Here is a 12,275-nt window from a genome sequence, read left to right as displayed (position 1 = left end):
TTGGAGGTGTATTACTGCAAACCTCAGCTGAGCTAATTGAAGTTAAAGTTAGTAAAACGAGTAATCCTTTATTTGGTCAAGAAAAAAACAAACAAACAAAGCAAACAAATAAGCAGATGTAAAAGTTGGCTTTTAATATATTACAACTCAATCCAACATTGAAAGATATGAGCACATTACAGCTTATCCGAACTACCTACCTACTGGCTGCTAATAAATATTTTAATTCACAATGCGGTTGTTTGAGTAAGCAGTTTTTCCATTTGTTGGTTAATCTGTTTGCCAAGGTGACTTCTCATCATCCTTTCTGTCAGAGCAGGTGAGAGACGCTGCATGACAGTAACACCAGGTGTTGTGTTGTACACAAGTTTTGTTGTTTTTTTTGCTTTTTGTTTTTTTTTTTTTTCTTTTGCGAGTATACCAAGCTGCCACAGACACCTGGCTCCTGTGATAAGGCAACATTTTCCTCGTGATCGTTGTGGTCTTGGCACCACAGTAGCTCCAGTCTGGCAGAAGCCACAACCTTTCCTGACCTGTAAGACAGTTAAAGTCATGCTGGGCTTTGTCTCTGTCTGAGCGTGAGAAGCAGTGAAGTGACAGCTTTTGATTCACGGCTGTGACGGGTCCAGAAGTCGCCTTGTTGGCACTGAGCTGAAGACTCACTGCAGTAGTGGGTTTTAGAGTCGCAGCATGTCTCCCCCAGGGGGCGACAGAGGGGTTTGAGGGTGGAACGACTAAGGAAAAAAAAGAAGCATTTGCGGTATCTTCTTGATTAACTGGAAGGTGGGGAAGGTTTGAATTCCAACTTTGAAAAATGTATATGAACACGGTTAAACTGGGAAATTATTTTTTCTTTTTCTTGTTTATCTCTTTTTTTCTCTCTTTTGTGAACTTGGCTTACCCTTTGTCGTCTTCATGGAGTCCACATCTTTGAAAAGGAGGGTGCCCTTCTATTAGGTGGTGCTCATCACACACACACACACACACACACACACACACACACACACACACACATATATATATATATATATATTTTTTTTTTTTTTTTTTTGCTCGATTCCCGCTTGGGGCACTGAGCAATGAACAGCATCCAGTGTGGGTCCTTGGGCAAGACCCTTCACGCTACTGCCTACCTCATACAATGATGAGTGAAAATGAAAGCAATGAGATGCCGGCTCAGACGTCACCCGGCCAAACAAGGTCTGGGGAACCAGAGCACCTTGATGAGAAATTGGCTACTGGAACAAAGCACAGATGGGCGAGATGCGAGAACAAGGCTCTGTTGAAATGCTACTACTCAAGTAACCCTAGTCAGAGGGGTTACATGAAAAGGATGTGGGCTGAATGGTTACTTCGAAACCCACAGTCACAGTTGACTGCGAAACTTTGGTGACAGTAGTGCCCGTGGTAATCGGAGCACTCGGGGCAGTAACCCCCAAAGTGGCTACAGAAGATCCCTGGAACAACCTCGGACATCCCAGTCCAGAAAAGTGCAGTACTTGGAACAGTACTATATTGATATTTATTCAGGGAAAACCACAGAAATAATGTTGACTCAACACACAGATATATATATATATATATATATATATATATATATATATATATAGTGCTAAAGCCATCTTTGAATTTAAATATAATCTCTGTGTGTTGAGTCAACATTATTTCTGTGGTTTTCCCTGAATATATATCGATTACAAGATTCAGTCTTCAGTTGAAAAACAATGTAATTAACACTTAATTACAGTAAATTGTGCAATTAATTTGTTACTTTTTTTTAATCAATAGGTAAACATTTTCACATATAGTTTAAGAAACAATGGATAAATGTGTTGGGCTTCATTTCAAGCACTTTCTAAACTAAGGCATGGTATGAGTATTGAACCAGCAACAGAGGAAGATGTTTATTAAAAATGTTCTTGGACTGTTTTGGCAACCTGCTACTGTGCATTATTTGTGAGGAAATGTTTGAGTGGGAACCCAGATGATTTAGAGTCATTTCAGTAAAAAATTCACCTTGCATGTTTCGCTTTGAATATCTTTAGATAACTGGCCTAATTCTTTTGTGTTTTCAAACTATTTAAACCTCACACAATTGGTGACATTTTACTTCATCCTGCTGCTTTGAATTTGTGTTTTTCACGGTGCTACCACCAAACTGAACCTAATAAACTCATGTGAAAAAAAATCAATCTTTAAGTGGACAAGCAAGTGTTCAACTTCCCACACTTTGACAGCTTCTGCCCTTTGCTTTACATTGCTGTTCGTAATGGGGTCATTTAAAAATACATGTTTACAGATCACCTAAAAATAGTTGTAGTCCAACCTATTATCAGAGAGTCCACACAACCTGCGCAAAGGCTGCAAAGATGAGGCCAGAGGATTTGAGGAACTGCAATGAAGCTGCAGTGTAAATATGATTCCAAGCTACAGCGTGCTGTTCAGGAATAATAGCTGAAGGTCTTTTTGCATGAATAAACAAGCACGCAGGGTAAAGGGTTTGTAAGCCTGGTTCAAGTGCTGCCTTCATGTCATTTCAAATTTTATGAAAATGTAGAATGCCACCTGGGAGAGACGCTGAGATCAGCAATGGGAGAACATACAGGGAGAGTCTTTTCTATTTTTTTTCTTTTTTTTTTTGAAGGCTCATAGTCCTTCTGCTATGGAGGTGGATTGTGTCAACATGGCCACAAATATGGCACATAATGTATAAGTGCTCGAAGGCCAAGGTGATAAACATCTTATGGCTGTTGCACGCACGCACACACACACACACGCGCACGCACGCACACACGCACGCACGCACGCACGCACGCACGCACGCACGCACGCACGCACACACAGGTAGTGAGCACAAAGAAAGTACAAACCTTATGATATTTTCCAGTGGGTGCAAAAATGCAGAAACAACAGTGAATATATTTTTTGCCTGAGGCTGGGCTCGCGCCATGGCTGGGGGTGAGGCGTAGCAGATTTCTCGCCGGGCAGTGTCCGCCATCAGGTGGAAAGTGGGGTGGGGGATCGGGTCCCTTCTCACAGTCATTCTATTGTTAAAACTTTCTTTGAAGACTGCCACAGCAAATTTTGATATCTACATGCATGATTCGCAAAACTACTTCCGTATCAACAAAGGCACATGTAATTACTGTATTTTACAGAATGTTTTAACGCCCTGCACTCACATGTTCTCAATAAACGCACACCCCAAGGCTTGCACTCACACGCATATGTAAATCTGTGTTGTAGCTGTGGTTTTATAGTGGGTAGGTGCTGTGTAAAGTTTCCAAAACTTGTCGACAAGCAGAAGAAAAAAGAAATGACATAAATGGAGTTTTCAGAAGTAGTGCAATGTTGTTAACATCTTTGAGGTCAGAAGCTGTGTCACTGGTCTGGAAGAATAATCATTCTTTATGCTCACTACCTGTGTGTGTGTGTGTGTGTGTGTGTGTGTGTGTGTGTGTGTGTGTGTGTGTGTGTGTGTGTGTGTGTGTGTGTGTGTGTGTGTGTGTGTGTGTGTGCGTGTGCGTGTGCGTGTGTGTGTGCGCGCGTGCGCGTGACATTTTACTATGGTGCTGAATAATTATATCATCATAATGGCAGATTCCAGCCACTTACAACTTGTTAAATACTTGCTTCCGTACAGATTCCCAAAATAGCACCAATTAAACACCATTCTAATGTGCCTCTAAGAGAGTTTTAGACAATGATAGCGAAGAGTCCTACCATGCTCTTCGTTGCTAAGCAGCCTGTCCTCTTTCTAAAAAATGACGACAGCGTCAGATTGTTGAAAAGTGCCAAGACGACCTCTGCCTCCTCCAGTCGTTTTGTTAAGTGTGACAGGAAAAGAGGGAATTAGTTTAAAAAGCAAGGGCGACTTCAAAAGATGGAGAATGTCTGATTATTGTAATAAGATGTGATTAATGTATCTGTCCACTGAACAAAACTTTAAGAATAACTGACTTGTCCACAAAAGAGGGAAACATATTTTGAAACAATCCAAATGCTTCAGAATTTTATGAAAACTTTTTACCATATGCAGCATTTTTCGTTTTGCTTGAGTTGTGTGTATTTGGGCTCAATGAATTTACTTCCTGAAGCTTTTAGCTTCAACAAAGTTAAAGGCCTAGTGAAATGTAAAACACTACTTTGCAAAAAACGATAGTTGGGGTACTACTTATAAGGTTTCTCCAACTCTGCCCCACCACTGTTGTCGCATAACAAAGTTATTTGAATTTTGAATCTCCAGCGGACGAAATCTAGGCAATCCTTCTTCGTGGGCGTGACGTCAAGAGTTGTGCAGATCTCGATCTGTTGTGTTTATATTGGCTTGCGTTGTTTCCCTCTTAAATATCAAAGTTTTTACAGTGTTTTGAAGTTATAGTCGGCGTTTTATGAGCCTTGACGAAAGATTGAGCATGGAAGAGACCCGAGAGAGGAGAAAAGGAGCACGGGTGGCGGGAGCCTCTAGCTCACGCGGCTAGTAGACGATCAAGTAATACCTGGACTCATCTTTGGTGATTCCGCGCAGTCGGAAAAGCGCTTCAACGTGATCCACGAAGCCGGGTTGTTCTGCCAAAAGTCAGGAAGCCTCAAAGCCGCGGTGAAAACTGCCGTCTGCTGAGGCGCGGACGAACAGTCTTCTGCTTCCTCAAACACGTTGCCAATGGGTCACCAATGGCAGAACGACCCATTCTGTGTCTTCTTCATCAATCACTGGATTTGAAATGCCCGATGATGATGAAGTATCATTAAATTCAGCCCTCTTCGTCGTCAAAACTCTGATCCGCCATAATGTAAACACAACTTGGGCATGTGCACAACCAGTGACGTCACTCTATTATTGTCAGAAGCGCTCCGCCGAGCAGCGAAAATAGCTCTGTTTATCGGCTATTTTCTCGCAGATTGCCATGATTTAACATTTTACCCTTGGGCCAGTTAGCATAAAAATGTCCCTAGAAGCGATAGCCAGAGTGTTTTGGAGGTCGAATTTTCATTTCACTAGGACTTTAAATGGAAGTAGATCTCTGTTTGGAAAAGGCTCCGTTGTCATCTCAAACTGAGCAGAATATGAGTTTAAATATGTCCAAAAAGTTAGCAAAGCAAAGCTAGAAACTGCAGCTGTTGTTTCACACTTCTTTTGCCATTTTCTTGGTTACTACCTTGTAATTTTGTTGGTCTAAATGGTGGCAGGTGGGAGCATGACAGTTAAATGTTGCCCCGTACTTGAACTAACTCATATCTATGTTATTATGTCACAGCATATTTAATTATTAGCATAAATTATGAACATAATAATATTAAATTATGCGCCTGTAATATAGCCCATATTCAAACTTTTTGTGTATTTGTGTTTGCATTAGCATCACACATGGAACTTGCATGGTTAAATAAAACAAGAAAACAAACAAAATGTAATTTATGGCAACACCTGTTTTGTTACCATTGTTTATACATTTGGGGATGGATTTTTCAATTGATGAACAATGTGTTTGATCTGACAAAGATCTGCTGAGAACAGAAACATAGTCAGTAAAATCATTTTCATTGTTTAAATACAGTATATCAAAACACTGGTGTTCGTACAGCCTTGCATATAATGCAACATGTGATTCATGCATAAATCTTGTCATGAGGCTGCAAATGTGTTATATCTCTTTATCTACTCTTGGCCTAACGGTAATTGCAGTAGGGGATCGCGCAATTGTTGTATGACTTGTTCCTCTACACTGTGTTCGCCTTGTTGTCATAGTGTGATTTGTTATGTTCGAGCTGTGATTTCCATTTGGTCCTAACCTTGTACCCTGTGTACGTCCACTTTCCTTTGTCCTATGATGTCACGTCACATACCCTGAACAATGAAAGGTTGACATGGCACATATGTGCTCTAGATTTATTTCAAAGCCACAATCTGAAGTGTAAAACTGTGTGATCTGAATACTAACAATCCGGCTGTTAATGTCACCCTGCAGTCGGGTGCTTTGAAAACTTCCTTGCCTAAAACTGTGGGGAAAAAAAGTTATTCTATCTCAATGAATTAATTAATATTCAATAAATAATTAAAGTATTAATTATTTCTTCATATTTCCTGAGTCCATTTTAAATATATAAGACATTACCGTGTGGGTCGGTCTGTATGGTGCCATCCTTCTGCTGAGGTTCACTCAGGGTCACGTCTTGTACAGGATGCCCTGTCCCACATGGACAGACCAAACTCATTGGGAAGCAGGAGAAATTGAGGTCACCAAAGAGAAGTTTTAGGTAACCAGCTGGGTCTCTTAAAACTTTTTCCCCCTCCCTCCCCTCCCCTACCCACTTCTTATGAATATACATGCTGAACATCCCAAGAGGCCTTGATATGAAGGTGCCCAGATGGAAAACCACCAAACTCTTTCCTCTCACCTTGAGGAAACTTGCTCATTCTTAATCGCCTGCTCATGGCGGTGCTGTGGGATCTCTGTAGTCTCTGCTGCTTGCATTGAGGAAGACAAATGTCAGTCCTAAATAAACACTATTCAGCTTCCGACTTCATATGCTCTCCTTAGGGTAGTCCCTGGACATCAGCGCAAACAATTTTCCTTTAAATGAACATGGTAAAGAAGAAAAGTTCACCCAGGTTATTCAGTGCCATCGTGCCTGCACTGGAATTAAAGTCCTCTTGGTTATGAGCAAGAACAGCATACTGCTGTGCTCTGTGTTTAAATATGCTGTATAATATCAATTTGTGTCCATTGTTGTTGGAAGAAACCATGATGACAATGTACTGAATTAGAAAAACATACATTTATCATCTCTGAGTGCCTTGGTTTCTGTTTTCCAGCTCTGATTCTTGAGACTGTATCATGGCAGCACATTTACTGCAGTGTCATCAGAGACCAATGATAGGCTGATGCCAACTCAGTGCTGTCACATCGCTGTCTCAAAGTCAACGTCAGCAATTCAGATTTGACTATATATGGTGCAGAAATGTTGCATAACTGAATAATAAAACCGAGCCATACTGCTTCTTTTACTGGAAATTTCTTCACCCATTTGTCCAGTACAATCAAATTAATATTCTGGAGTTTGATCAGATTTTAATTTTAATTTTGTCATTTTGCATTGATCTTAGTGGGTCCTGTGGTGCGCTGGGGTGGCAGCGTTCAACCTGCTTTGCTATTTGAAGGTCATGAATAGTCAGTTCATTGTTGAGACCTTATAATTTGTTTACTTGGATTTATAGCTATATTTTATAATACCACACACACTAGACATAATACCATACTCAAAATACCTGACACCATAGAAGCAATGGGGTCACAGAAGGTAATATGAATTGGCATTACAATGAATATACAGATTGTGGTTTGTGAGAAATCATTGTTGCACACGTTGAATTAGTTTGGATTTAGATCAGTTTGGAAGTGTAAAAGAGCAGCCACATATTTTTTCTAGTTCCTTTCATCGCTAATTATTGCTGTCTCTTTCTTTCAAAAACCTATGTGTTTGTTGACAAATATTTTGTCTGAAATCAGTACTGAGCTTTTGAAGGCAAAAAGATTTTTAGGATCTAACTTTTTTGTAAATTGTAAGTAAATTGCCAATGTGATGATCGCTAACGCCTGGTACTCATATTCATGACTTTGGCAGCCTATGATAAATCTTTATCGGGGTTTATCTTTGCAATTAGTAAATACAGTAATTTCTGGGGAAGTCCTATGTAGATGACTAGCATGAGGCTTTGGAGTAAGCTACAGGTCTTTAAATAATAATCATAGCCTGCGCTCAGTTATAATGGCCATGCAATCATTTGCACAAGGATAGCTTTGGGATTGTTTTCTGCAGAGAGCTTCGCCTATTTATGTATTTTTGATCTCTTCTCAGGGCACATGGTGAACATGCAATTAAATGGGAGTTGCATGTACACTTTCCAGCCAGCATGTGGATACCTGTTTGTCATAGGCTCCAGCGACAGAATTATTCCATTTAATTAGAAATTCCCAAGGGTTACTTGATGTCATTGTATTGCTCCTGTCGGAAACAGATGCAAAGCAAAACATCGCCAAGTCTTAATCAACAGGTAGTTTTTAATTTAAAATATCAAAAAAGCAATGTGGATGATACCAATATTGGTCTTTATCCCGCAGGTGTTGTAAAAACAAAAAAAAAATAATAAACAAAAAAAAAAGCTTTTATTTTTTCTCCTAATATGATCACACTATGCAGTCCAGTGTATCTTTCGCTCCTCCTGACATTTAACAAAACATCATTAAGTGCAGTGATACATTTGTCCCACAGTAAGCCTGACCCACACCGTTACATTAATCATTACCAAACGTTTTTATTAATAGCTCATGATTGCAACATTTTTCTGCATAATGATCCTGTTTTCTTGTTAATGAAACATGACACAGGGAATATAAATAGAGCAAACAAGTCCATTTTAATATCCAAAAAACTTGCTCACTCTGCAAAAAATACACAATACTGAACTCCTACACTTTACGGTCATATCCAAACCCCAATTCTAATATGATGTTCTGTTTAATCTGACATATCTACTGAACTGAATTGTCTGCCTCAATGACAATAAAACCTGTCACAGTTAAAACTGTTGATCACTACTTTGCCCCCTTGGGATTGAACTGCTACGCTTTCCTTCAGTATGCAAGTTTGTTGGTCCCAGCCTCTCCTCTCTCTTATGCTCAACTTAAAGTGTCCTCAAGGGACAGAAGAATATCAATGTTACATATCAGCCATCTGCAATAATATTGGATCTTCTTAATTTGATTCTACATTGATTTTGATATATGGACTCAAACCTTTAAATAAACGAGTACTTGCTTCATTGATTTTAAACTGAATTGTGATTGTTCATTGTTTTACTTCCCTGTTTGGGACCTGAGTAGTATTTAGTAGACATGATCGTCAATTTCCAATCACAACACTCATAATTTTGATTTTAACACAACTTAAGTTGCTGGCTGGTAATGTGACTTCTTATAATTGCAACTGTGTCAGCAAACTCTTTCAGCTCTTAATTATAGGTAATTTTGAGAGTTGGCACAACAACAACAACAACAATAAAGAAAAGAAACGTGGCTCTTGTCTGGCTGGTGTGCTCAGTGCATGCTGGTGCCGGCACTACTATTATTTACGTTCACCAAGCATGCTTTTAGTGGAACACAAGATTCAATGCTGTAGTTTCTCTTTTTTTTCTATGTTATTCAATTAAAATGAATCAAGAAAGAAGCCTGTGTATTTTGGTGAAATAACATGAACTGATGTTCTCGCCTCACATGAGGATTGTCGAGGTGGTAATGAGATGTGTGCTTGTACAATTTCATGGAATAGCGTTGACTGAAGGCAAAAAATATATTAAGTTACAGCTCACAGAATAGTTTTGTTTCTTAAAAAAAAAAGGAGTGTGTGTAAAAAGGTAATTGTCATGAAAGCAAATCCTTTTGGTTGGATAAATCAATTCCAAACTGTAATTTTTAAAGCCCTGGACTACGAAACACAACAACAATACAGAAGAGTGGATGCGCGTAAAGAAGACCATTCTTCGCGACAAACAAAGCCATATGATACTATACTAAATATATATGGACATGTACTAGATATGTGAAACATATATACAATATAAATTTGAAATAATATGTAAAGGTACATTGTACGGGATATATTTTCTCCCAAAAATTCTGAAATCTCATCCGTGGACAATTGTCCAGGGTTGCAGTTTTGTGGACGAGTAATCCTACAATCTAACAGCCCCTACCCAGCTTGAAAACACCCCCATGTGAAATAGCACTCTGTTAGTCATTTCCTTTTAGTTAAATAATTAGAGATATGTTTTTTAAGCTTCTCCTCAGAAAGTGAATAAATACATGTTTTTAATATGATTATTTTTAAGTGAGACTACTCTGCATAACTTCCATTTTTACTTTTTCATATATAACAAAATGGAATCTATATTTGAACTCATGTGACAATTGAAAGGGAAAATAAATCTTAACCCAGAAAGCAGTACAAATTGAGGCGCTATGTTCAAGTTTATTCATTCCCTCTGAAAATGTTGCCGCGTGCATATTGGCTCTCTTCGATGTGGAAAAGCCTTGAAAGGAATAAAATGTAAAATAAGAGACAAATACTGTTACAAATGGCCTCCTTGTGTGCTTACTCGGTCGTAATTACATATGCGATTGGACTTCCAGTGTGAACCTTTGCCAATCTTACTCTGTCCAACAGAAAAATTGTCAGCAAGAATAATCCTCAGAACAGAGATGAATGTACGCATAACGACGAAGTGCAGCCGCCTCTCCCCGCACTCCCTGCTGACAACCTCTCTAATGTATTTGATCCCAAAATATATGGATCTATTTCTGCCACGTAAGGGTAATCTGGACTTTTATGCTGCAATGATTTCTGTGTCACAGCACAACTTATCAAATGCAATGTGTTTGCCCTCTGTAGGAGAACGCACTGATTCAAGTTATTTGGGGATTTGAATTATAGTTGCTTTCAGACTTACACTGGCAGAAAAGTAGCAGACAAAAAATGTAATTACCGACATCAGACTGAGTAAGTATTGTCTCCCTGGTTTATCTGCTTTGGCAAACACACACCTTAATTGTATTTTTTCTCAGGGTGCGACTTACTTTTCCTGAACATAATACAGAATGTATTGCTATGCATTTACCTTTATTCTCTTCTGATGAAGTCTCTGAGAAATAAACAGTGTCATACATGCCCACTCCCTCCCACCCACTGTTTCTGAACAACATTCAATTATCTCACTTGATTAACTTTTCATTACGACAAGTCAAACAAACAAACACTTTTCTCGGGGGTGAAGGAGATGGTGATAAGTGACGCTCCTTTTCCAAAATGACTAGCCATGAATACAGCATTGTTTTTTCTTTTTTCCTTTTTCTTATATTGAAATTTTTTTCTGTGCGTGCATCTATCTCAATAGGTTGAAAATATGCTGCCATCCAGCCTCATAGACGCTAACATATTAGCATATTTATTAAATTTCTGCCTCTCTAATGGATGGAACATTTGCAGTAAGTAGTCAAAGTGATCTCTTTCCTCTCACCGGTGCTACAGAGCAACGAGAGGTGCTGTTTTTGCATGTTATTCCAGCGTGTTGAAGTCTCTTTAAGAAGGAAATATGAGGTACCAGTAGTCATTTTCTATAGTGTTCCATTTTCTGCTCTTGCTTTCAGTAGATACGTCTTAACATACAAACTGTTTTCAAGAGGCTCTATATCTTGAATGTATTAAACTCATCTCATCCCAACTTCTGTGTCAGATTTTGTTTTGCTGTTGGAGCGGAAGTTCCAAGCCTTGTGGTTACACTGGTTACGACTGGCTGCCAGGCCCCCGCGACACACTATGCAAACAACAGCAGATACTCGCAATCAATATTTCATGCATCTTACTTTGTTGTTCCACAGTCTGGCAAGATATTGTCACTCATATCATTACTCTCTCTAATATGAGGAAACAATCTGGTGTCATCAAATCCTATTACAGCGGATTTTCTTCCTCAGGAGTGGTTGGAATTAAAATTTCATTGTTTGCTGGAAGATTTCGACACCCACACCCATGGTATTCTTTCCAATATTTAAGGGCATGTCAGAAGCTTGGCTCTGCACCAGTTCTCAAATCTCACAGCAAATTGTGCTTTGAGGGATTAACAACATTAACTGTCACAATTGAGCCCAAGTTTGAGCTTCAGTATTACATTTCTCTTCCCCAAGCAGACATGTATGTGTGCATGTATCTCTTAATTTTCTTGGGGAAAATGTTACCTTCTCCACCATCCGGACAGATCCGTGTCACATCAAAGCTGACACACTTAAGCTGCTCAGATACCTTTCTAAAGAATTGTCAATGAATTTTGTCACTGCAGTAACTGCACATCTTATACTAGTAATATTTCCCTGCGAATGTCGCTTGAATGTTTGAACTCTGGAGGATATCTGACCCAATTCCACTCTTGTGGAATCAATCCAGGCACTTTTCCATCCAGATGAGACAACCCAGATGAGTCAGGGAGTCATGCGTTATGGTCCTAATCTATGGTTGAGCCAGCCATGGGTGTACCTTCTCTGTTGGGTTTGACTCTTAATGTGGTTTCACAATGCATATATTCCTTGACTATAAGCAGGCGTTTTGGGGGAAAGCTGCCTATTCAAAAAACAAAGGCCATGGCTGTCCCTGAAGGAAAGCCGTAATTAGGCCAGATGGGGCCGTCTGACTGTTAGCTCTGGGATGGTTTTCTCTCACCCATG

At 39.4% G+C, this 12,275-nt stretch overlaps 1 protein-coding gene across 1 annotated transcript in view; it reads left to right on the top strand.

Moving 5' to 3' along the window:
* Positions 1 to 12,275, top strand: part of lrp1bb (low density lipoprotein receptor-related protein 1Bb) — a 292,776-nt gene that overhangs the window by 111,685 nt on the left and 168,816 nt on the right. The window lies entirely within an intron of this gene.

The sequence above is a fragment of the Blennius ocellaris genome, assembly GCF_963422515.1.
Source record: "Blennius ocellaris genome assembly, chromosome: 6".
Taxonomy (NCBI): Eukaryota; Metazoa; Chordata; class Actinopteri; order Blenniiformes; family Blenniidae; genus Blennius; species Blennius ocellaris.
Note: the sequence above shows the minus strand (reverse complement) of the source record. Positions and strands in the feature narration are given on the sequence as shown.